At 42.5% G+C, this 23,416-nt stretch overlaps 1 pseudogene; it reads left to right on the plus strand.

Moving 5' to 3' along the window:
• The first annotated feature begins 577 nt into the window (after positions 1–577).
• Positions 578–2,977, plus strand: LOC102258146 (annotated as a pseudogene).
• Positions 2,978–23,416: the final 20,439 nt, after the last annotated feature.

Here is a 23,416-nt window from a genome sequence, read left to right on the forward strand (position 1 = left end):
GTTGTGCTGGGTTCCATTCCTCATTGGGGCATGTATGGGAGGCACCAATTGACGTTTCTCTCTCACATTGATGTCTCTCTCTCTCTCATCAATAAAAAAATAGTAAATAAATAAAGTTCTAAGAACCCTTTCCCACCTCCAAAGTATTAAATCTCTTAAGAATAAGAGGGTGAGCCCTGGACAGTGTGTCTAAATGATTAGAGTGTTGGCCTGGGCACCAAAGAGTCATAGGTTTTATTCCTGGTCAAGGGCAGGTACCTCATTTGCAGGTTGGTTCCGTGGCCCAAGTCTGAGCATGTGCAAAAGACAACCAATTGATTTGTCTCTCTTACATGTTTCTCTCCCCCAACTTCACTCTCTCTAACAATCAATGGAAAAGAATATATCCTCAGTGAGGATTAAAAAACACACAAAAGAGGTCCCAGCGTGCCCTGGGCCTCAGCCCGCCCGCTCCCTTGCTTGCTCGCGCTTTTGCTCGCGGTCTCCCAAGGGACTCTGGCCACAGCTTGTGGCTAGGGAGGGAGACCCAGGCAGCTGCTCAAGGGAACAAGGCTGCAGTGGTGGTGGTGGCGGGAAGATGTCCGGCGAGGACGAGCAGCAGGAGCAAACTATGCCGAGGACCTGGTCGTGACCAAGTATAAGATGGGGCGACATCGCCAACCGGGTTCTTCGGTCTTTGGTGGAAGCATCCTGCTCAGGTGTGTCGGTGCTGAGCCTGTGTGAGAAAGGTGATGCCATGATTCTGGAAGAGACAGGGAAAATTTTCAAGAAAAAAAAAGAAATGAAGAAAGGTATTGCCTTTCCCACCAGTATTTCAGTAAATAACTGTGTGTCACTTATCCCCTTTGAAAAGCAACCAGGACTATATTCTCAAGAAAGGTGACTTGGTAAAAATTGACCTTGGGGTCCATGTGGATGGCTTCATCGCTAATGTGGCTCACACTTTTGGCTATACTGTGGTTGGTATAGCTCAGGGGACCCAAGTGACAGGGAGGAAAGCAGATGTCATTAAGGCAGCTCACCTTTGTGCAGAAGCTGCCCTACGCCTGGTCAAACCTGGAAACCAGAACACACAAGTGACCGAAGCCTGGAACAAAGTTGCCCATTCATTTAATTGCACGCCAATTGTTGGGGTCCAGCCCCAACAGGTCCAGGGGTTCCCCATAGGTGTGGACGGAGTCGGCGAAGAATGAAGGACACAGAGGCAGCGTTCAGGTGATCATCATGGCGAGGTTCCTCTTAGCCAGGTTCCTCTCTTTATTGTCCTCTTACACTTGTATTTATACTATTTGATCTTAACCCTATCCATTCTATTCCAAAGGTCAGGGCGTTTCTTATCTCCATTCCAAGGTTACTCTATTGTTCTATTAAGCTACAAGGAAGTAACTGAAGGAGGTTATTCCAAGTAAAGATTATGTAGCTTAAGTGTGATTGTTCGTAGTTAAAGTGATTAACTACCCCTCTGGCACTTAGTTAAAGGGTTTACTGATAAAAATCCTCACCTGGGGAAACAACCTTTCTTGGAGAGGTGACCTTGGTTAAAACACATAGCGCTTAAGAAGGGGAGCAAACATATTAAGAACAGTATGCCATATACGCCAGGTCCCTTGAAACATCCCTGCAGCTAGGGTGGATCGGCTTCCAGCAGCCAATAGAAGGTATGCTGTCACACCAATTGAAGCAGCATGTCATCGATGGAGAGAAAACCATTATCCAGAATCCCACAGACCAGCAGAAGCAGGACCACAAGAAAGCTAAATTGGAGGTACATGAAGTATATGCTGTGGATGTTCTCGTCGGCTCAGGAGAGGACAAGGCCAAGGATGCAGGACAGAACCACCATTTATAAACGAGATCCTTCTAAATAATATGGCCTGAAAATGAAAACTTCATGTGCCTTCTTTAGTGAGGTTGAAAGGCATTTTGATGCCATGCCGTTTACTTTAGAGCATTTGAAGAAGAGAAGAAGGCCCGGATGGGTGTGGTGGAATGCGCCAAACATGAACTGCCGCAGCCATTTAATGTTCTCTATGAGAAGGAGGGCGAATTTGTTGCCCAGTTTAAATTTACAGTTCTGCTGATGCCCAGTGGCCCCATGCGGATAACCAGTGGTCCCTTTGAGCCTGACCTTTACAAGTCTGACAAGGAGGTCCAGGATGTAGAGCTAAAGGCCCTCCTCCAGAGTTCTGCAAGTCGGAAAACCCAGAAAAAGAAAAAAAAAAAAAGAGGCCTCCAAGACTGCAGAGAATGCCACCAGTGGGGAAACATTAGAAGAGAATGAAGCTGGGGACTGAGGTGGGTCCCATCTCCCCAGCCAGCCGCTCCTGCCTCATCCCCTTCCCACCACACCCCAGGCTCAGTGAAGTGCAGTTCGTCTTCTCCACCCAGGACCGCCAGCAGATCAGGGGTCTCCCTGCCCCCATCCCAGTCCCCCAACCCAACCCCCTTCCAACAAGAACCAGCTCCAACTGACTCTGGTCTTGGGAGGCCAGGCTTCCCAGCCACCGAAGACTACTTTAACTAGAAAAGAGAAATTGAACAATAAAATCAGGAATCAAAATCCATCGTCTTCAAGCCCCTCTTTCTAGCCTTTTTCTACTACTGTCTGCTTGGTAAAGGTTTATGGCCCTACAACAAAACAGGGAGGAGGCTAAAGGAGCTACCACCGTTAAAGATTGAGCTGAAATTTTTATACACGCTGATGTCAGCATTTTCTCTTCTGTTGGGGCTTGTTCCTCTCTTTTCCCACTCTCCGTAAGTATTTTACCTGGCCTCAAAGTAGAGAGGAGCTGTTCTTCAGATGGTTTTATTCACATGTGGTAGGTTCCTTTTCTGATCCAGGCTATCTGGTCAGGCCCCTTCTTTTTTTTTAGGAGCTGGAGCCTGCACTTACCACGGGATTCTCATCTATGCAACGGATCCTCATTTGTAAATCTTTAGTCATTTTTGTTCTGTAGGACTACCCCCCGCCCCCCAAAAAAAAACTGTAAAGGAGGAATTCATTTTAACCGGTTCATTTCTTTGGAGTCAGTGGGGTCTTCCCTTGATCCATCTTACAAACCTGAGCTGAAAGCTCAACTGTGGTTTTGTTCCCTGTTTGAGATATTTTGACCTCCCTCCCTTGAAAGAAAGATCAGGAACCAGAGGAGCAGACTGACTGAAGAGACAACTCCTGGCTTTCTACGCTGTGTGGACTTGAATTGGATGAATTGCTAGGGGTTTGGAGAGAAAGGTGATGAATTTCATTCAGTACCTCTGGCGTGCTGTCCCAGGGAACTAGGGCTCCCGCTAACTTAGGAGGTTTTTAAATTGAAAACGACATGGCGTTGAAATAAATGTGGATTTGCTCATAAAAAAAAAAAACACAAAAGAGAATAAGAGGGTGACACTAAAAAAAGAAAAACAAATCAATAAACTCCTGCAGGTGTCAGGAAGGAATAAAGATTTTGTACTATAGATTTTCCATGAAACCTAGCCTAGAATTGAAGAAATATTAGACTATTTCAATCTTACTTCTAAATTTTTTAAAATATATTTTTATTGATTTGAGAGAGGAAGGGAGAGGGAGAAAGAGATAGGAAGATCAACGATGAGAGAGAATCATTGATTGGCTGCCTCTTGCATGCCCTCTACTGGAGATCAAGCCCACAACCTGGGCATGTGCCCTGACTGGGAATTGAACTGTGACCTCCTGGTTCATAAGTTGACGCTCAATCACTGAGCCAGGCCGCTTCAGCAGTCTTCTTAAAATTGATCATTAAAATATTTGCCCAGTGTGATGGTTAATTTTATGTGTTAACATGTCTGACAGGATGCTCAATTATTTGGTCAAAATGCAGTCTTGATGTTTCTGTGAAGATATATTTTAAGTATGATTAATATTTAAATCTGTAACTTTGAGTAAAGCTGATTATCTTCCATAATGTGGTGGGCCTCATCCAAAGTAAAAGGAATTCTCTTCAAAATTGAAGCATTAAAACCCTGTCCATATTTCCAGGCTGCTACCCTGTGGGATTCACTCAAGACTGCAACTTTAAGTCTTACCTGAATTTCCAACCTGCCAGTGTACCCTATAGATTTTAGCTAGCTAGCTAGCTAGCTAATCTTCTATTGTCTTTTTTGATTGGAGAACCTTGACTAATACACACAGTACTGCACTTTAATGTATATTCTACATAACTAGATCTCAAACTTTAATATGAATCAAGATAAACATGATTACAGTGGTCTCTGGAAGTTCAGTCCAGCGCTTCTTAGTTGGTACACTCAGTTTAGAACTATGGTATGTGCATCTGATTTGATTAAGAGCTTTTGGATGCACATTATATACTTATTATGTATAGCCCAGAAAAGGGAGAGGGGATTAATACTTAATTTAAATTTAATAGTATTTAATAAACACCTACTATGTGCCAGGTAGCAGACCAGACTCTTCCAAGTATATTATCTTATTTATTTATTTATTATTTATTTCAGAGAGAGGAAGGGAGAGGAAGAGAGAGAAACATCAATGATGAGAGAAAATCATTGATTGGCTGCCTGTTGCACATCCCCTACTGGGAATTGAGCCCAAAATCCAGGCATGTGCTCTGACTGGGAATCGAACCCTGACTTCCTGGTTCATGGTTCAACACTCAACCACTGAGCAACACCAGCTCGACCCAAGCGTATTTCTTATATTCCATTAAATTCTACTAATATTATAAAACAGATTGGATTACATCAGCAAGATTAGGTGACCCTGCTCTGGATACCCTTTCATTGATTCATCAGATATTTGCTGAACAGCTGCAGTGGGTCAGGCATTTTACCTGGCCTGGGCATAGAAAAGTAAATAAGAGACATGGTCCCCTCATGGAGCTAAAATTCTAGAAAGGATAACCAATAATAGTCAAGTAAACATTGTAGAGCATGTGAAAAGTGAAATGAAGAAAATGAGCAAGGTGAAGTGACAGAATAATTGTGAGACTGATCCCCCCCTTAAGTAAGTCAGAGAAGGTGAAATGTAAGTTCACTAAGACCTAAAGAAAAGCCAAATGAAGAACAAGGTGGGTGGGCTCAGATGGCATCCCAGGCATTGCTGGACAAGACACCATCAGAACTGCTTTTGTATAGTTACATTGGAGCTTCCTGTGCAGCATCCCAGTGGTGGCATCTCAAAGAGACAGTGGACATTCCAGTATGAAACTCAAAGAAGGGGTCTGACATGGGGATATAATGTTGGGAGTCATCAACAGATAGATAGGATTTAGAGACATGCTGAGGTTACCTGAAGAGAGACTCGTAGACAGAGGGTAGGGCCCAGGATCGAGACCTGAGAACTCCTTCCATTGGAGATCAATAGGAGGAGGGAACACTGAGAAAAGCAGGAAGAGAACCAGGAGAGACAGTGTCATAAAAACCTAGCCAGGGCAAAAGTCAATAATCCAGATCCAGTGTCTTCGCCCACTCTGCTGGCTGCATTCCTCTGGTGTGTCTGGAGAGTGAAACAGTGCAGTTGGTGTATAGTAGCTTAGCTGATTTTTATGATCTTAGAAAGTGATCAGTCAGGTGTTATCTGTTTTTCAGATGGGAACACATGCTCATAGAAGTGAAGTAACTATTAAACAATGGAGCCAGGATCTGAACCCAAGTATTCAGATTGCTGGCTGAGTATCCTTTCTGCTTAGTTGCCAAACCCTTAAAGATCATTTTTATGACTTCTTTATCATCATCAAAAAGCTTGTCTTACCCGGCCTGTGTGTCTCAGTGGTTGAGTGTCAACCCAGGAACTAAGAGACCACAGTTCAATTCCTGGACAGGGCACATGCCCAGCTTGTGGGCTCAATCTCCAGAAAAGGGCATTAGGGAGGCAACCAATTGATGATCTTTCTCTCTCATCGATGTTTCTATTTCTCTATCCCTCTCCTTTCCTCTCTCTCTAAAAATCAATAAAAACATATTTTTTTTAAAGTTTTGGGGTTGTTATTTTTTTAGCATCTACAAGATTCCAAGAAGGATGCGGGATAGGTGGAAGCTACACTCATCTCATCCTGGTGTCAAACCCTAGTTACAGCTAAATTACAAAACAATCAACCTGAATAACCAACTGAAGGACAGCTGAACAGAAGTATTATAACCACGGATTTACAGAAGAAGCCACATAGGAACTGGTAAGAAAGATGGAGACACAAAGAGGGCAGGCCTCTGCACCCATGTGTGGCAGCTGAGAATCCAGAGAGATATCTCATCTGCAAAAGTCCCCCCTGATCAGTATGTGGTCTTAACCCCACACAGGGATCCCTAACCCAGAGTGGGGCCAGGAAAAGGAGCCTGCATAGACTCTGGCAGTGAAAATCACCAGGGACTGTCCACCTGGAAGAGGGAGTCTGCTAGCAACCCAGGTGCTCTCTTAAAGGGCCAAAACACCAGATCTTTGCTATTGGACACTCACCTGGAGCTTCAGTAGAGGCAAGGAAACTCCCAGGATATATGGAAGTCATAAATAGAAGATCTGGCTGGCGTGGCCCCAAGGAGAGATTTGGAAGGTCAGCCACTGAGGTCCTTATCCTGAATTCCTATTCTATACCACCATCAGGCACCATCTTCCCAGGGCCGTGCACTCCTATTCTTACAGCACCAGCCTGGGGAGTGCAGTAATCCAGAACTCCAACTACTGGTGACACTAACCTGCCAAACAGAAAGGGATTCCATTGGCTGAATCCAACAGACTTCTAGTGTGCTCTTTTTCTAGAGAAGCTCTAGGCAGACATTCAGATAGTCGTTGAGCTGTGTCAACTACAATAGGAGGGAGCACATAAACCACACAAGAAACATTCCTGAGCACCTAGCTCAGGTGATATGAAAACTTGCACCACTGAGCCCCACAAGACACCTATATCATAAAGCCATCATAACGCATTTGGGATTCATAGCAGATCTACCTAATACATAGAGAAAAACACAAAAAGGCAGACAAAATAGGGAGACAAAGAAGATATGCCCCAAATGAAAGAACAAGAGAAATTCCCCAAAAAAGAATTAAACAAAATGGAAGCAACCCATATACCAAATGCAGAGTTTGAAGCAATTATTGTAAGGATGCTCAAGAACCTTCAGGGGAAAATGGATGATCTCACTGAGAACTTACAGTGATGGACATAGAGCCCTGCCCAGTTTTGTGCAGTGGTTAGAGCATCAGTCCACAGACCAAAGGGTCTCAGGTTCAATTCCCAGTCAAGGGCATATACCTCAGTTTACAGGTTCCTCAGTCCCAGTGGGGGCATGTACAGAAGGCAACCAGTCGATGTGTTCCTCTCACGTCAATGTTTCTCTCTCTCTCTCTCTCTCTCTCTCTCTCTCTCTCTCTCTTTCTCTCTCTTTCTTTCCTTCCTCCTACCACTCTTTCTCTAGAAATCAATTTTTAAAATATCGTCAGGTGAGGATTAACAAAAAAAGGAAATAGAAACTGTATAAAAAAATTCATAAATGAAGAATACAATATCTAAAATGAAAAATACACTAGAAGGAATCAACAGTGGGTTAGGAGAAGTAGAGGATCAAATCAGTGAGTTAGAGGACAAGATAACAGAAAACACCAAAGCAGAGCAACAAAAAGAAAAAATCATTTTAAAAAATCAGGAAAGTCTAAGGGACCTCTGGGACAACATCCAGTGTAACAACATATGCATCACAGGGGTACCAGAAAGAGAAAGAGAGTGAACAAAGGATCAAGAACCTGTTTGAAAAAATAATGGCTGAAAACTTTCCTAACCTGGTGAAGGAAAATCACACACAAATCCAAGAAGCACAGAGAATCCCAAACAACATGAACCCAAAGACGTCCACACCAAGACACATCACAATTAAAATTACAAAGGTTGAAAGAATCTTAAAAGCAGCAAGAGGAATACAGTTACCTACAAGGGAGCTCTCAACTCTCATAGCTCTGTCAGCTGATTTGTCAACAGAAACACTTCAGGCCAGAAAGGATAGACATAAAATATTCAAAGTGAGAAAAAGCAAGGATCTACAACCAAGACTCCTCTATCCAGCAAGGCTATCATTTAAAATTAAAGATGAAATAAAGAGTTTCCCAGGCAAAACAAAAAGAAAGTTGAAGGAGTTTATTACCACCAAACCATTATTGCAAGAAATTGTAATGGGACTTCTTTGAAAAGAAGAAAGAGCCTGGCCAGTGTGCTCGGTGGCTGAGCATTGATCTATGAACCAGGAGATCATAGTTTGATTCCCAGTCAAGGCACATGTCCAGGTTTCAGGCTTGGTTCCCAGTAAGGGGTGGGTAGGAGGCAGCCGACAAATGATTCTTTCTCATCATTGATCATCTACCTCTCTTTCTCCCTCTCCCTTCCTCTGTGAAATCAATAATACCTCAGTTACAGGTTCCTCAGTCCCAGTGGGGGCATGTACAGAAGACAGAAGGCAACCAGTCGATGTGTTCCTCTCACGTTAATGTTTCTCTCTCTCTCTCTCTCTCTCTCTCTCTCTCTCTCTCTCTTTCTCTCTCTTTCTTTCCTTCCTCCTACCACTCTTTCTCTAGAAATCAATTTTTAAAATATCGTCAGGTGAGGATTAACAAAAAAAGGAAATAGAAACTGTATAAAAAAATTCATAAATGAAGAATACAATGGAAATACAAAAAATACAGGAAAACGACCCTGAAAAATCAACTGAAGACTAGCTGGAGAGAACCTGATAACCAAGGATGGAAAGTAGAAATTGCATAGAGACTGATAGAAAGTACTCTACCAATAATAAACTATCAGAAAAAGAAACTAAGAAAACAATCCCATTTACAATTGCAACAACAACAAAAAATAAGGTACCTAAGAATAAATTTAACCAAGGATATAAAAGACCTGAACTTGGAAAATTATAGGATATTGAAGAAAGAAATTGAGAAAGATACAAATAAATGAAAGCATATACCATGCTCATGGATAGTAAAAATTAACATCATTAAGATGTCCATACTACCCCAAGCAATCTATAGATTCAATGTAATTTCTATTAAAATACCAATGGCATATCTCATAGAACTAGAATAAATATTCCAAAAATCTATGTGGAACCAAAAAAGACTTCAAATAGCCTCAGCAATCTTGATAAAGAAGAACAAAGTTGGAGGTGTCATGGTACCTGATATCAAAATATACTATAAGGCCATAGTAATCAAAACAGCATGGTACTGGCATAAAAACAGGCATATAGATAAATGGAACAGAATAGAGAGCCCAGAAATAGTTCCATGCCTTTATGGCCAATTAATATTTGACAAAGAAGGTAAGAATATACAATGGAGTAAAGACAGTCTCTTCAATTAATGGTGTTGGGGAAATTGGACAGATATGTACAATAAAATGAAACTAGACTACCTCCTTACAACCATATACAAAAATAAACTCAAAATGGATTAAATACTTAAATGTAAGCCATGAAATCATAAAAATCATAGAAGAAAACATAGGCAGTAAAATCTCAGACATTTTGAGGAGCAATATTTTTTCTGATACGTGAGAGGCAAGTGAAACAAAAGAAAAAATAAACAAATGGGATTATATCAAACTAAAAACCTTTTGCACAGCAAAGGAAACCATCAACAAAATGAAAAGGCAACCCACTGAATGGGAGAACATATTTGCCAATGATACATCTGATAAGGGATTAATATCCAAAATTTATAAAGAACTTAAACAATTCAACACCAAAAACACAAACAATTCAATTAAAAAATGGACAAATGACCTAAATAGACACTTCTCCAAAAAGAACATAGAGATAGCCAATACATATGAAAAGATGCTCAACGTTACTAATCATCAGAGAAATTCAAATTAAAACCACAATGTCAGAATGGCTATCATTAATAAATCAACAAACAATAAGAGTTGGCAAAGATGTGGAGAAAAGGGAAAACTCGTGCACTGTTGGCAGGAATACAGACTGGTGCAGCCACTCTGGAAAGCAGTATGGAGTTACCTTAAAAAAATTAAAAATGGAACTGTTTTATTACCCAGTGATTCCACTTCTAGGAATATATCTGAAGAAACTCCAAACAATGATTCAAAGAATATATGCACCCCTATGTTCATTCAGCATTATTTACGATAGCCAAGATTTGGAAGGAGCCTAAGTGCCCATCCATAGATGAGTGGATAGAAAAGCTGTTGTATATTTACACAACAGAATATTTTCGGCCATAAAAAGGGAAATCTTACCTTTTGCAACAGCATGGATGTAACTGAAGATTATTATCTAAGTGAAATAAGCCAGTCAGAGAAAGACAAATACCATATGATTTCACTTATGTGTGGAGTCTAATGAACAAAATAAATTAACAAATAAAATATAGAAACAGACTGTCAGAGGGGAGGAGGTTGGGGAGTTGGGTGAAAAAGGTGAATGAATTAAATAAAAACAAAAACAAAAAAACGGACACAGACAACAGTATGGTGATTGCCAGAGGGAAAGAGGGGTAGTTGAAGGTGGAAGTGGGCAAAGGGGGGATAAATGGTGGCAGAAAGAGAAATGCAGTGTGCAGATGATACGTTATGGAGTTATACACTTGAAACCTGTATGGTTTTATTAACTAATGTCACCCCAAGAAATTCAATTTAAAAAAGAAAGAAAAGAATAATGATTATAATAAAACAAATAATTTTGGAAGCTATAAAAAAGTCTATTGTTTGAAATAGTATGCCAAAAAATTACTCAACTGTTGCAAATTAATGATGAAGATATTATCTTGTGACAAATGGAGGGAAAGTAAAAGAGGAATCCATTCAAATGTCAGAGAACTGGACCTAAAGGAACTAGGTAAGAAAATAGTATAGTTTAAACACACACACACACACACACACACACAAAATAATAATAATAATAATAAAATAAAAAAACCTCATGCATATTTTTTCTTGACCTAAAATCTGCCAAAAATCTTATCAAAAGTTCAAAAATAAAAGCAACAAATCATCAAAGTAGAAATTAGTAAAAATTTATTAGTAAAATTATTAAAAGTTTGGTGAATGCACACCAAAATTAGTAAAATTAAAAGTTTGGTGAATGCACACCAAAAGACAGTTTGCAAACCAGGAGCACTCCAACCCAAACATACTAGTAGAACGACACTCAGGGGTGTATTGCTATAAAGTAGCCTATCTAGTGAGACAGCAATCACCGTTTATTCTTCACAGGGATTGGTTATTAGAATTTTCTTAACTGATAAGGAGTTGGTCAGCAGTTACCTCATATCAACCTTGGGAAATAGTTCAAGTTTTGCTTCTGATTTCCAGAGGCTTACGTAAGAAATGACCCTGGTCATGTTAGACTTGCAAAATCAGCTAAATTACGCTTAGCTTGTATAACTAAACTAGTTTCGTCTCCTCAGGGAATTTTCAAGGTTGGTCTCTGTTTGTTTTTTTAACAGTTTTAAGCCAAAAGTTGTGTGTGTGTGTGTGTGTGTGTGTGTGTTGGAGGGGGGATTGGTTACAAAGCAATAGATAAATGGACAACTGTTAGCCCCCACCACATTCCCAATACACACACACACACACACACACACACACACACACACACACACCTTAATTAAGAAGCATTTATTGACTGATTTCAATGAGAGAGCCACTGTCTTAGGAAAGCTGCGGGGGGACCCCAAAACATGATGTCTCTCTCAAGAAGCATATAGACTATTAAGAAAAAAACCAAAACAAACAGACAAAACCCCAGAAGTACAAAGTTGTAAGTGCAGTGAGCAAAGCCTGCTCAGGTCTTCATAGACACACAGTGATGGGGCACCCAACCCAACCTGAAAAATGGCTGGAGGAAGTTTCAGCTGAGCTGAGACTCAAAGAAGAAAAGTAGGAGCCAGGAGATGAAACAGGGAGTGGGAGTGGGAGTGGGCAGACAGCATAAGGGCAAGGAGGGAAGACACACATACAATGTGGACAGGGAAACCCTGCAGGGTGGCCAGAAATGACACAGGAGAGATAGACAGGAATGTGTCACCAAGAGGTCGGTAAGCTGATAAGAGGCGTGGGCTGGGTCACCCAGGGAGCCATCAGGTCATTTCAGCAGGGGCGTGTCATGCTGAGACATCTTTGGCAGCTAGCTACGGAATGGCTGAGGGGAGAGAAGGTTGGAGCAAGGGCCACAGGCTGAGCAAGCACCAATGAGGGCTGGGCCAGTATGGACTGGTGATGGCTTTTACCATCTCACAAAAGCCAATTACTTTTTTAGGAATTGGAGGGAGAGAATATTAAACCTTTGATATCTTGAAATCAGGTACAGTAGTAATATTTACTCTACAGAAACTAATAAATGCTACAAATAAAGGCTTCACCCCCACCCCCATCCCCACAGAACAGGTGGTTAACCATTTACCAGCATACCGCTGATGGAAGCAGAGATGCAAATAACCTCAGTAAAGCTTAAGAAGTAAAAGGGGCATTTGGGGGGAGAGTCAGAGGTGCCTCCAAATTTTCTGACATATACAACTGAGTGAATGTCAATGACATGAGTTGACATGGAGAATAGAGAGGACAAGCCAGTTTGGCCAAGATCATGAATTTGGGGATTATATATAACATGTTGATTTTGAAATGCCAGCAAGCAATTGATTACAGAGATCTGAAGCTTGGGGAGGGGTCTAGAGACGTAAGAGTGAGTAAGATTGTCTAGGGCGGGGAAGGAGAACATTGAAGCATTAAGCATTAAAGGGTGCTGAGAAGGAATATTGGGAACACACATTCAGCTGCAAGGGAGCACCCAGAGCAGCATGAAAAGCACATGGAAGCCAAGCATATGGTCACGGATGTCACATGCAGCAGAGAGGGTCAATTAAACAATTCAAGGGTAAGTATCTGTAAGTGTGCATCCCATTATACCATCTTGAGGTACAAAAAGTGGCTTTTCTTTAGTATTTAAGCTCCCATCCCCCTAAGTGTCAACTGCCCATCCTAACATTCTTAGAGTTTCTATCTCATGTAGGGTCTAAGAACCCCAGACATGCTTACATTGGGTAGCAATAGATAAATGGACAACTGTTAGCCCCCACCACATTCCCAATACACACACACACACACACACACACACACACACACACACACCTTGGTAATTAAGAAGCATTTATTGACTGATTTCAATGAGAGAGCCACTGTCTTAGGAAAGCTGCGGGAAGGCGTGGGAGGGGTGGGTGTGAGGCAGAGGGGCCAATGGGAACAAACAAACAAACAAAGGGACATCTGTAATACTTTCAATGTATTGAAAGTACATCCCAGGAAATGTCATTTTACATAGAAGCGCAGGAGCAGTGGCCAGACCTTCACAGTGTTCCCGCTAAAAGACACCAGTTCTATGCCAGGAAACAGTGGAAACCAAGGGTTGCTGAGGCTACTATGGGCTCAACAATATGGGATGTAGGAGGCAAGGGTGCCTCTCTCCTCAGTATTACCTTGAGTCATATGCTACAAGCCACACACGCACAGCCATTCCCCTAACGGCCCCATCATGTTGGGGTGTCTGGGACAGGAACAACAGTCACAGCATCAGTTGCCTGCTGTGCAAAGAAAGCTCCCCCCACTCCAGGTTACCTTGGCCTAGGTCTACCTGCTTCCTTAGTTATGCTAAAAATTTTAGGGGGACACATCTTCCTGCACACCAGAAGGAGGGTAGGCAGGCTCATAGGTGCCAACCTCCTGGATCTCTCTGCCCATTTATTTACTTGAACTTGGGAGTTACCCACCGTGTGACTTGACTTATCTGATTGGTAAATTTGGGAAAAATAAATGGCGCATTATCTCCACTCCCACCTCCATCCCCTGAGTCTTTCCTGTTGGGAATGAGCTGCCCAAAGAGCATAAGCTCTGCTTTGTTCCTTCAGAGTGCAGGGGTGTAGGAGCTGGGAGTGGGACCCTGCCTGGAGGGTTAGGGCTGTAAAATTCTGGAGTTCAGCATCAGCAGGCCAAGTTCTCCAATGGATAAGCCACACCTTCCAACCAAGCTCTTATCCCCTCATAGAGGAAAATGTTAACCTATCATCAGCCTTTCTCTTTTTTTCTTGTTTCTCAATTTCAGAAGCCAGGCAGGGAGGTAGAGGGCTATTTTCTGAGCCCCCTCAAAGACTCTAACAAAACAGAGAAAGGATTGAAATGTCAATATCTCCTCTCCACCACTAAAGCTCTTTGGCTTCCAGGCAAATTGCCAGGACCACCCTGGCAACCTTTAGATTTGGGTCAAGGTGCTGTGTCTGCCTCAAGCCAGCGTCACAGCTCTCAAGAGAAAATTAGTAAGGGTGCTAGTGACCACTCACCCCCAAAACCTTAAAGCTCTGGAACTCAAACCATCCACTCCAATGGCCCATCCCAGAATAAAAATGGCCTGCTCCAAGATGACTCAGTGTCCCCACACCACATAGAAATGGCTAGCAACTTTGAAATGTCAGCTCTACTACTAAAAACAATTCTACATCCTATTACACATCTATTTCATTTAGCAGCTGGTCAAAAAAAAAGTACTGAACTGCATGTGAATAATGCAAGACAGCATATTAAAGGAGACAAAGGAATCTCCTAAATTTTGTTTAACAGAGACTTCTTTACCTTTTCAGGCCAAAAACCTATGAGTTTCCCATTGCCAACTAAGAAACATCCAAACCTATAGAGAATTTTTATGAGTTTGAGCCAGACTGACAACAATTGCCAGGAAGCAAAATCTCAACAGATTGAGAAATGCTCCAGAGAATGGAAGTTTTGCATCTCATTTTATACATTAGAAGCAAAGGAGGAGACATAAATCAGGGGTTACATGAAATTCATTGGTTGTAAATTGAGGGAACAGGGGAAAGCAAATCCGGGAAACCTCTGAGACTGAACAAAGATAAAAACAGAGAGACTTCTTTTACATTGGTGAGTATAGAATAGTTACTTAACCTTTACAGCACACAGCGATGGTATTCTGGAAACAAGATAACAATGAGGGGTTCTGTGGTCTCATCCTATGGTGAGAGATTGTGCCCTGGGGAAGTTCTTTAAAAAGGGGGATTGTGCTGACATTCCAAGGGTGTGATTAGGATGTGAATACCTGCCATGGCTCACTTTTAGTTAGGAATTTTTATGTTCCGACAATCTTATGTGGTTACTTTAGGTCTCTGAGTTTGTAAGGCCCACCATGCAGGCCTCCCCTAAGCTTGTCAGGGTTAGTATGTGGCCCCTTTTTCATCCACACCATAAAACATTGGAAAGTCAGAGGGTCAAATGTCACTTAAAGATGTTTGGGCTCAAAGAAAATGAACTAGAAAAAGTGGTTGTAATGAGAAAAGTGGAACCAAGAGAGGCCTTACTAATTTAGTAATGGGTTTTTATTTATTTTTTATAAATTCATCTTAATCATTGAAAGTATTACAGATGTCCCTTTGTTTGTTTGTTTGTTCCCATTGGCCCCTCTGCCTCACACCCACCCCTCCCACGCCTTCACCACATTATTGTCTGTGTCCATGGGCTATGTATATATGCATATAAGTTCCCCAGTTAATCTTTCCCCACCCCCACCTTCCCTCTGAAGTTCATCAGTCTGTTCCATGCTTCTACGTCTCTGGATCTATTTTGTTCATCAGTTGATTTTGTTCATTAGATTCCACATATGAGTGCCAGTGGAGAAACTAGGACAGGCAGCTGGTCACATAGAGCAGAAGAGCCATGGCTGCAACACCTTTGTGGACTCTGTAATGGGCTGGAATGTACAACTGGAACCTGAAGGTAAGAGTTATATGTTCTTCTCGACCTTCTCGGTGTCTCCACATTAAGACTCTTTGGGCAAGGTCTCTACTGCCCTTTTCCTTTCATGACAGCATCATAGGCTGAGGAGCTGTGTGAGGTGATCAAATCCAGGGCTCACTGGTTGATACAGGGCCTTTGTATAATTAGATAAAGGCCTTGCTCCCCTGGGAAGATGCAACCCCACTCCAAAATGTCCACTGCGCTACAGCATGCATTCATCCCTATGGCAAAGCGCCTCTGGGTAGCCTGCACAACTGTACATAGCGTCTCAGCCAAGTCCTAGCAAGACTAAACCACAGTAAATTCATATTAGCAAATTTATGTAAGGTAAGTTTGGGCAGGCTTATTTGCCATTTAGTCAATTTTTATTAGTGTTGGTTCCTAGTTATCATAAAAAGACTTCATAGTTTAGAAATAGTGTTGAGAAGTGTTAGGTCGGAGAGAGCCCAGGATTGGATACATGCAGACATGTGATGAGACAATGGACTCCCCCTGGAATTTCTCACAGATCTACGTGCCAGACACAGATACCAGCTTCTTCTCCCTGAATCCACATACCCCCACACAGATACTGACTCACTCCTGAATACCTTGCTGACCCCCCTGCAGCTGAAGCTTCCTCAACTGAATACCTCAGCTCATGTCCCCGCCCCTCACCCAACCGCAGTATAAAAAAAGCGCCCCCCTCCATGTTGGCGTGAATCCACGTGCCCTGTCTTTGGGGGTACGTGGGTCTCCCGGGGACGCAGAAATAAACCTTTTCCTTTCCTTTCTTTTCTGATTCACTGGACTCTCTATTTCTTGCGCCGCCTCCTGAGCCACCTAACCTAACAAGAAGGATTTACATGATGTTCTGAAAATGGAAAGATTCCAATTCCATAGGAGAGATACAAATCTTAAAGCCAAAAGAAAAGGGAAAATATGAATTGAGCAAACCAGTGTTTATAAACACAAGAAAGGTACATCATAGGATGGCATCCCTTAAAATCCAGCAGAGTCCATATCAACTGTAATTAGCACAAGCATACAAGTAGGATGAATCATATTGAGAAACAGGTTTTTGATCTTCAAAGGTCACATGAGAAGCAGGGATGAAAACGAGGCTACAGATCTCCCAGAAATGGCACATGAATGAATATCACAAGACAGGTTGCCTCTCACCTGCCTGCCCCTATCTCCAAAAAATTAGACAAAAGAGCCAATGAGACCTTAAGCAGCATCAAGGAGACGAGATGGGAAAGAGAAAAGCCTTTTTTTTATTATTAACTGAATATTGAGCTATCTATAGAATTAGGTTTAGAACAAATTTTCTTCTCAAATTCTCCAGGGTCTGATTCAGGCCCAACAAAGACATAGCTGACCATATAAACAATGTCTCACAGCTTACATATAATGGCCCACTCTTTAAAAAATAATTTTTACATAATGAGCTTATTATTTAACACTAAGAACATATTTAGTCACATACAGAACACAAATGTCCCTGGCCAGTGTGACTCAGTTGGCTGAGCATTGTCCCACGCACCAAAAGGTCACTGGTTCGATTCCTGGTCAGGGCACATGCCCAGGTTGTGGGTTCAATCCCTAGTTGGGGTGTGTACCAGAAGCACCCTATTGATGTTTCTCTCTCACATCAATGTGTGTGTGTGTGTGTGTGTGTGTGTGTGTGTGTGTGTGTGTCTCTTAAAAAATCAATAACATATTTTTTTTAAAAGAACACAAACAACTTAGTGTTACTTTTTAGTCTTTTAAGTCATTGGGAATTGATTGACTAAAGTCTCCAAATCTCAAACAGGGCATCAGGCGTGGAGGGATGGTGGAGCAGGTGAGCGGGGGAGCCAGACCAAGGTGGGTCACCGGTTGCTGTCGTCATCGGGGTGAGCCTCTGGTGGTTACTGAAAATTCTTTGCTCCCGCACGCCGCGGTCCTGCCGGGCGCTCGCACCAGCTGCCAGCGCTGGAGCCACAGCTCGCACCTGCTGCCAGCACCCAGCACCGGTCCCAATTGCTCCGAGCCATCAGAGGGTGCAAGCAGCACTGCCGTTCCCAATCGCCCCTCAGGGCTTCTCTACGTCCCCCTGCTCCTGAGGGGCGATCGGGGAAGCAGCCACAGTTTGTACCAGCTGACAGCACTGGCCCTGCTCGCACCTGCTGCTGGTACCAGCCCCAATCACTCCGTGCCATCAGCAGGTGTGAGCGGGGCCAATGTTGTCAGTACGTGGGAGCAGTGGCAGCCGGAGTGGAGCTGCTGGCAGACAGGGACTGGGGGCTACGGCAGGAGGGGCTGGGTGGGGGCATGGAGGATGGACCAAGACCCGCCCCTGTGCCCACTGCTGCATTGCAGCCCACAAATTCATGCACCACGCCTCTAGTCTATTATACAAAAGCCTAAGCGACTGGCCAACCAGCCAACCGGCTGGTAGCTAGGACGAACACTAACCACCAGGGGGCAGATGCTCAATGCAGGAGCTGCTGAGCTGCGGTGACTTGGCAGCTGTGTGATGCACCTGGAACCAGAGAGAAGGGAGCCTGATTCTGGGGTGAATCACTCAAGAACTGCCCTCTCGCAATCTGGGACCCCTCGGGGGATGTCAGAGAGCCGGTTTTGGCTGAATACCCACAGGCCAGGGCAAGGGACTTCACCGGTGCACAAACCCTTGCACCGGGCCTCTAGTTATATATAACATAGTATATAGTATACATATATATTCAATTGGTTCTGTTTCTCTGAAGAACCCTGATTAATACAAAAATAAAGATGCCTGAAATTAAGGTAATTTGGCATCCACTAAAATAGGGCACCAAATATAATGAACCAAAAGGAATTCCTATTTTTTCAAGCTGCAGGGAATCTAAGAGATCATTTGTCCCAGCCCCTTTACCTCATTAATGAAGAGGTCAAGCCCAGGGTAATCTGTCCCTTCCTTTCAGGCTGAGCCCAGGTAGCCTGACACACAGGCCTGTGTCCTCCACTCCATCACGCACTTCTGAGAAGTGAGACACTCATTTTGAACAAAAACTGAGATGGAAAAAAGACAAATCACATGTGTCAACACTGACAGATGAATTATTTAATCAGAAGCAAGAAACTATGTAGAAAATGAGACACCCAGGCTATTTCTCACTCCTCAAGCACACAGAGAAGATAATGATAATGCTTTTCAGACCATGACAAAGAATGGTAGTGTCTTAAATGATTATTTTCCCAAATCACTGGCTCTGGCTAATTAATACTTACCAGAAAAATTTGCTCCAGGAACTTTTAACACTTTTACAGCAAAACAAGGAAACAAGTATTTAATGTGTAATCTATGCTCTGCTTTGACTTGGTAGAAAAAGTAGCAGGGACTAAGCTTCTGTGTATACATAATAGGAAAGGAGTAGGAAGTAATTCATAAGTAGTAGTAGTAATACATTATCTTTACTTAATATTCACAGAGGACCAACAATCACCTAAAGGATAAACACTGGACTCCTTCCCAGTGAGTTTACTGTTTCACAATTTAGAGGCATGGGACAAAGGAGAAGAAGGAAGATCACCCACCCCTGCCCTGCCCCCAACACACACACACACACACATACACACACACACACACACACACACACACACACCCCGCACACATGTTGTGCTCTGGCTTTTCATAAAGCAGAGCCATTGTTCCTCTGTCGCAAGATACTTTGCTGAAGCTGCAAATTGGTGGCAGGTTAGACCCTAAGCCAGAGCCTCTTTCCGGTGGAAGCTTTTACTGCAACCTCACTTCTAACACAAGCAGATGCCAGACATCTGTAAGAGCAAAGTGACCTGTTAGAGCTTATAAAGTCGCTTTAGGTCGCTTTACCATTTAAAAATTGAATAAATTTCTTGTTTGATAATTTTTCCTATTTATTTTTTTTATAATATAAAGTACAGAAAATGGGAATTTTAAAACTATGTATGAAAAATGTCACGTAAATGACCTCCAATTTCTGCTTCGCAAGCACGGGCTCTTTCTATGGCATTTTCCATGGTGGCTCTTATTATATCTGTCTCCAGCACTTGGATTTCTTCCCGAATGTTGTCCTTAGACTACTGGATAAGACTGGGCTTTAAATCATGCACCAACTGCACCTTGTATGGGTGCATGTGTAAACTTGTTTGCATGCACTGTAACGAAGTCCCTTAGATTCCAAGCTTGGGAGACTGTCTTCTGAGTGGACTTTGCTGGTTCTTCCTGAATGCTCTGCTGCACACACTCAGTCTTTTCCTGCACATGTACAAACGTGATCTCCTGATTGAGGCTAACTAACAGATCCCTATTGCTGGAATGTTGAACCAAGTGACATATTGCTGGTTTTGTGGGTGGATTTCTGACATGGAAATAGCACATGTATGTTCTCTGTGTTAGAACAACGGGGTGCTGATTTTCAAAATAAAATTCAATGATTTTTATGTGTTGCTCCATTGTGAAGTTTTCCATACTAAATTTCCAGGGAACAAATTTTCAAAATCTGAAAAAATAAATTAAAAAGAAGTTAGTACCAAAAATGTTATTAAATTTTTTTAATTGTTTTATTGCTTAAAGTATTACAAAGAGTATTACATATGTCTCCTTTTTTCCCGCCCTTGACAATCCCCTGGCCTCCCCTATCCCCCAGTGTCTTATGTCCATTGGTTATGCTTATATGCATGCATACAAGTCCTTCAGTTGATCTCTTTCACCCCTCCCCAACACTCCCCAGCCTTCCCACTGTAATTTGACAGTCTGTTCAATGCTTTACTGCCTCTGTATCTATCTTTTTGTTCATCAGGGTATAATGTTCTTTATTATCCATAAATGAGTGAGATCATGTGGTACTTTTCCTTCATTGACTGGCTTATTTCACTTAGCATAATGCTCTCCAGTTTCATCCATGCCGTTGCAAATGGTAAGAGTTCCTTCTTTTTTACAGCAGCATAGTATTCCATCGTGTAGATGTACCACAGTTTTCTAATCCATTCATCTACTGATGGGCACTTAGGCTGTTTCCAAATCTTAGCTATGGTGAATTGTGCTGCTATGAACATAGGGGTGCATATATCCTTTCTGATTGGTGTTTTTGGTTTCTTGGGATATATTCCTAGAAGTGGGATCACAGGGTCAAATGGGAGTTCCATGTTTTGTTTTTTGAGGAAACTCCATACTGTCTTCCATAGTGGCTGCACCAGTCTGCATTCCCACCAGCAGTGCACGAGTGTTCCTTTTTCTCCACATCCTCTCCAGCACTTGTCGTTTGTTGATTTGTTGATGATAGCCATTCTGACAGGTGTGAGATGGTACCTCATTGTTGTTTTGATTTGCATCTCTCGGATGATTAGTGACTTTGAGCATGTTTTCATATGTCTCTTGGCTTTCTGAATGTCCTCTTTTGAAAGGTGTCTATTTAGGTCCTTTGCCCATTTTTTGATTGGATTGTTTATCTTCCTTTTGTTAAGTTGTATGAGTTCCCTATAAATGTTGGAGATTTAACCCTTATCGGTGATAACATTGGCAAATATGTTCTCCCATGCAGTGGGCTTTCTTGTTGTTTTGTTGATGGTTTCTTTTGCTGTGCAGAAGCTTTTTATTTTGATGTAGTCCCATTTGTTTATTTTCTCTTTAGTTTCCAATGCCCTAGGAGCTGTGGGACCAGGTTTCCAAGGTCCAAGAGACACATCACAGAGCTTTGTGATGCTGAGAGCTTGCCGTGAGTCCTGGTGCTATAGGGGCTGAGGCTTGAGTCCCTGATGCTCAGGAGACCACCAACCCCTAACCCTTCCACTCTGGAGGAGTCCCTTGTCCCTCCCACTGTTGTGAAAGCCCCACCCCCCACCTCATCCTGCCTCTCCCCTCTCTTCCCCCAGGACAACGGGGATAGATAATTTCTTTAGTAAGGATGGGCTCTCTCTAAAGACTAGAAGAAAGGTTGGTCTCCCAAGAATCCTGCAAATGTTTTTGAGCTGCTCTCTCCAAACAGAGGGAGTTAGGAAGTGGGGAGGAACACAGAGATCATGAAACAAGTTTCTCACTAAATACTCTACCACACTGCTTTGTATTCAACTACCACAAAACCACATGGGTAGACAGCTAAAAGCATGTTATAATTGCAGTTTAGGCAGATCTATACTAAAGGTCAGTGATGGCGAACCTATGACACTCGTGTCAGAGGTGACACGCGAACTCATTTTTGTAATATTTTTCATGTACATCTGAGCTAGTAAATTAATATTCACACTTGGGACACCAGATCAAAAAGATCTATCTATAGCAGTGATGGCGAACCTTTTGAGCTCGGCGTGTCAGCATTTTGAAAAACCCTAACTTAACTCTGGTGCCGTGTCACATATAGAAATTTTTTGATATTTGCAACCATAGTAAAACAAAGATTTATATTTTTGATATTTATTTGATATATTTAAATGCCAGCAGATCTAGGATTAAAGCCACTGCCCAGAGTTTTCATTCCATATCGAAGCACAGTCCAGTTCAGCATCGGGTTGCCTTAGCTTGTGTTTCCAGCTGCGTGTGGGGTCCACATGGCCATGGGCCATGCAGCTTCCGGGGCCATATGGCAGGCTCGCATGGGTCATGGAACAAGCGAGTGCAAGGAAGCAGGAGCGAAGCAAGAGGAACAAGAGAGGAAACTCTTCTCTCTGTGAATTATGTATTTCCAAATTTTCGTGGGCTTGCATTGGGGTCCACCCTCTTAGCCAATGATCTTTGTTCCCAGGTTAGACTGACAAGCAAACATCTTCCCTGTGTCATCCTGAGGTCACTGTGCATGCTCCCATTTCTCTTCCCCCAGTGATTTGCAGGAAATGGACCTCTGGTTCCCTGAGGAGTGTAAAGTTCCAGCTTCCTGGTGAAGCTGCCCAGATGACCATGCTTACAATGTCTGACCTCCCCTTTGCTTTCTTCTTATAATTAATATTAATAACTAGCTATTATGCTGGTAACATTGTTCCTTTAATCCTCACAATGCTTTTAGGTAGTAAGTGCTGTAGATCCATATCCCTTATTTAAAGCCTTTGGAGCAAGCTCAGATTCAGAATTGTTTGGATTTTAGCAAGGCAACACATGCATGTAATTGATGTAACTTAACTTCCCAAGAGGGTCTGAAGCACCCTCATACAAACTAATAAATGTGCCTTCAGTGAAACAAATAATCACAAGATATAAAGACTGTATAAGGTTTATATTAGCTTAGGTCAAGTTTTGCCTCTAAATGAATTAATAAAGGCTTTAGTACTCAAAACTGTTTGGATTTTAGATCTGTATTATAGCTTTCATTTAACAGATAGAGAATGAGGTACAGCAAGAGTAGGTAGGTAATCTGTCCAAGGTCACATAGCTAAGAAGTGATGGGGGGCCTCAAAGCTTTGGAGGCGCCCTGCTGGGAGCAAGTTGTTCAGGAGAAAACTACTTTGACCACTTTCTCTACCAGAAACTCACTTCCAACCTTCCCCCTCTACAGCTTTGGCAGCCTTGTGTATGGCCTTCCACCCCACCTCACCCCATCCCCCAGCTTCTCTAATACTCATTTTATCTCACCTTATTTTGGTTTAAAATAGCAAGAAGCCCAGTAGAGTGTGACTCACTCAAGGTGCATCTAACAGGCCCAGGAGGGACCCTCGGGAATTGGATCTGGGAG

The sequence above is a fragment of the Myotis brandtii genome, unplaced genomic scaffold (assembly GCF_000412655.1).
Source record: "Myotis brandtii unplaced genomic scaffold, ASM41265v1 scaffold49, whole genome shotgun sequence".
Taxonomy (NCBI): Eukaryota; Metazoa; Chordata; class Mammalia; order Chiroptera; family Vespertilionidae; genus Myotis; species Myotis brandtii.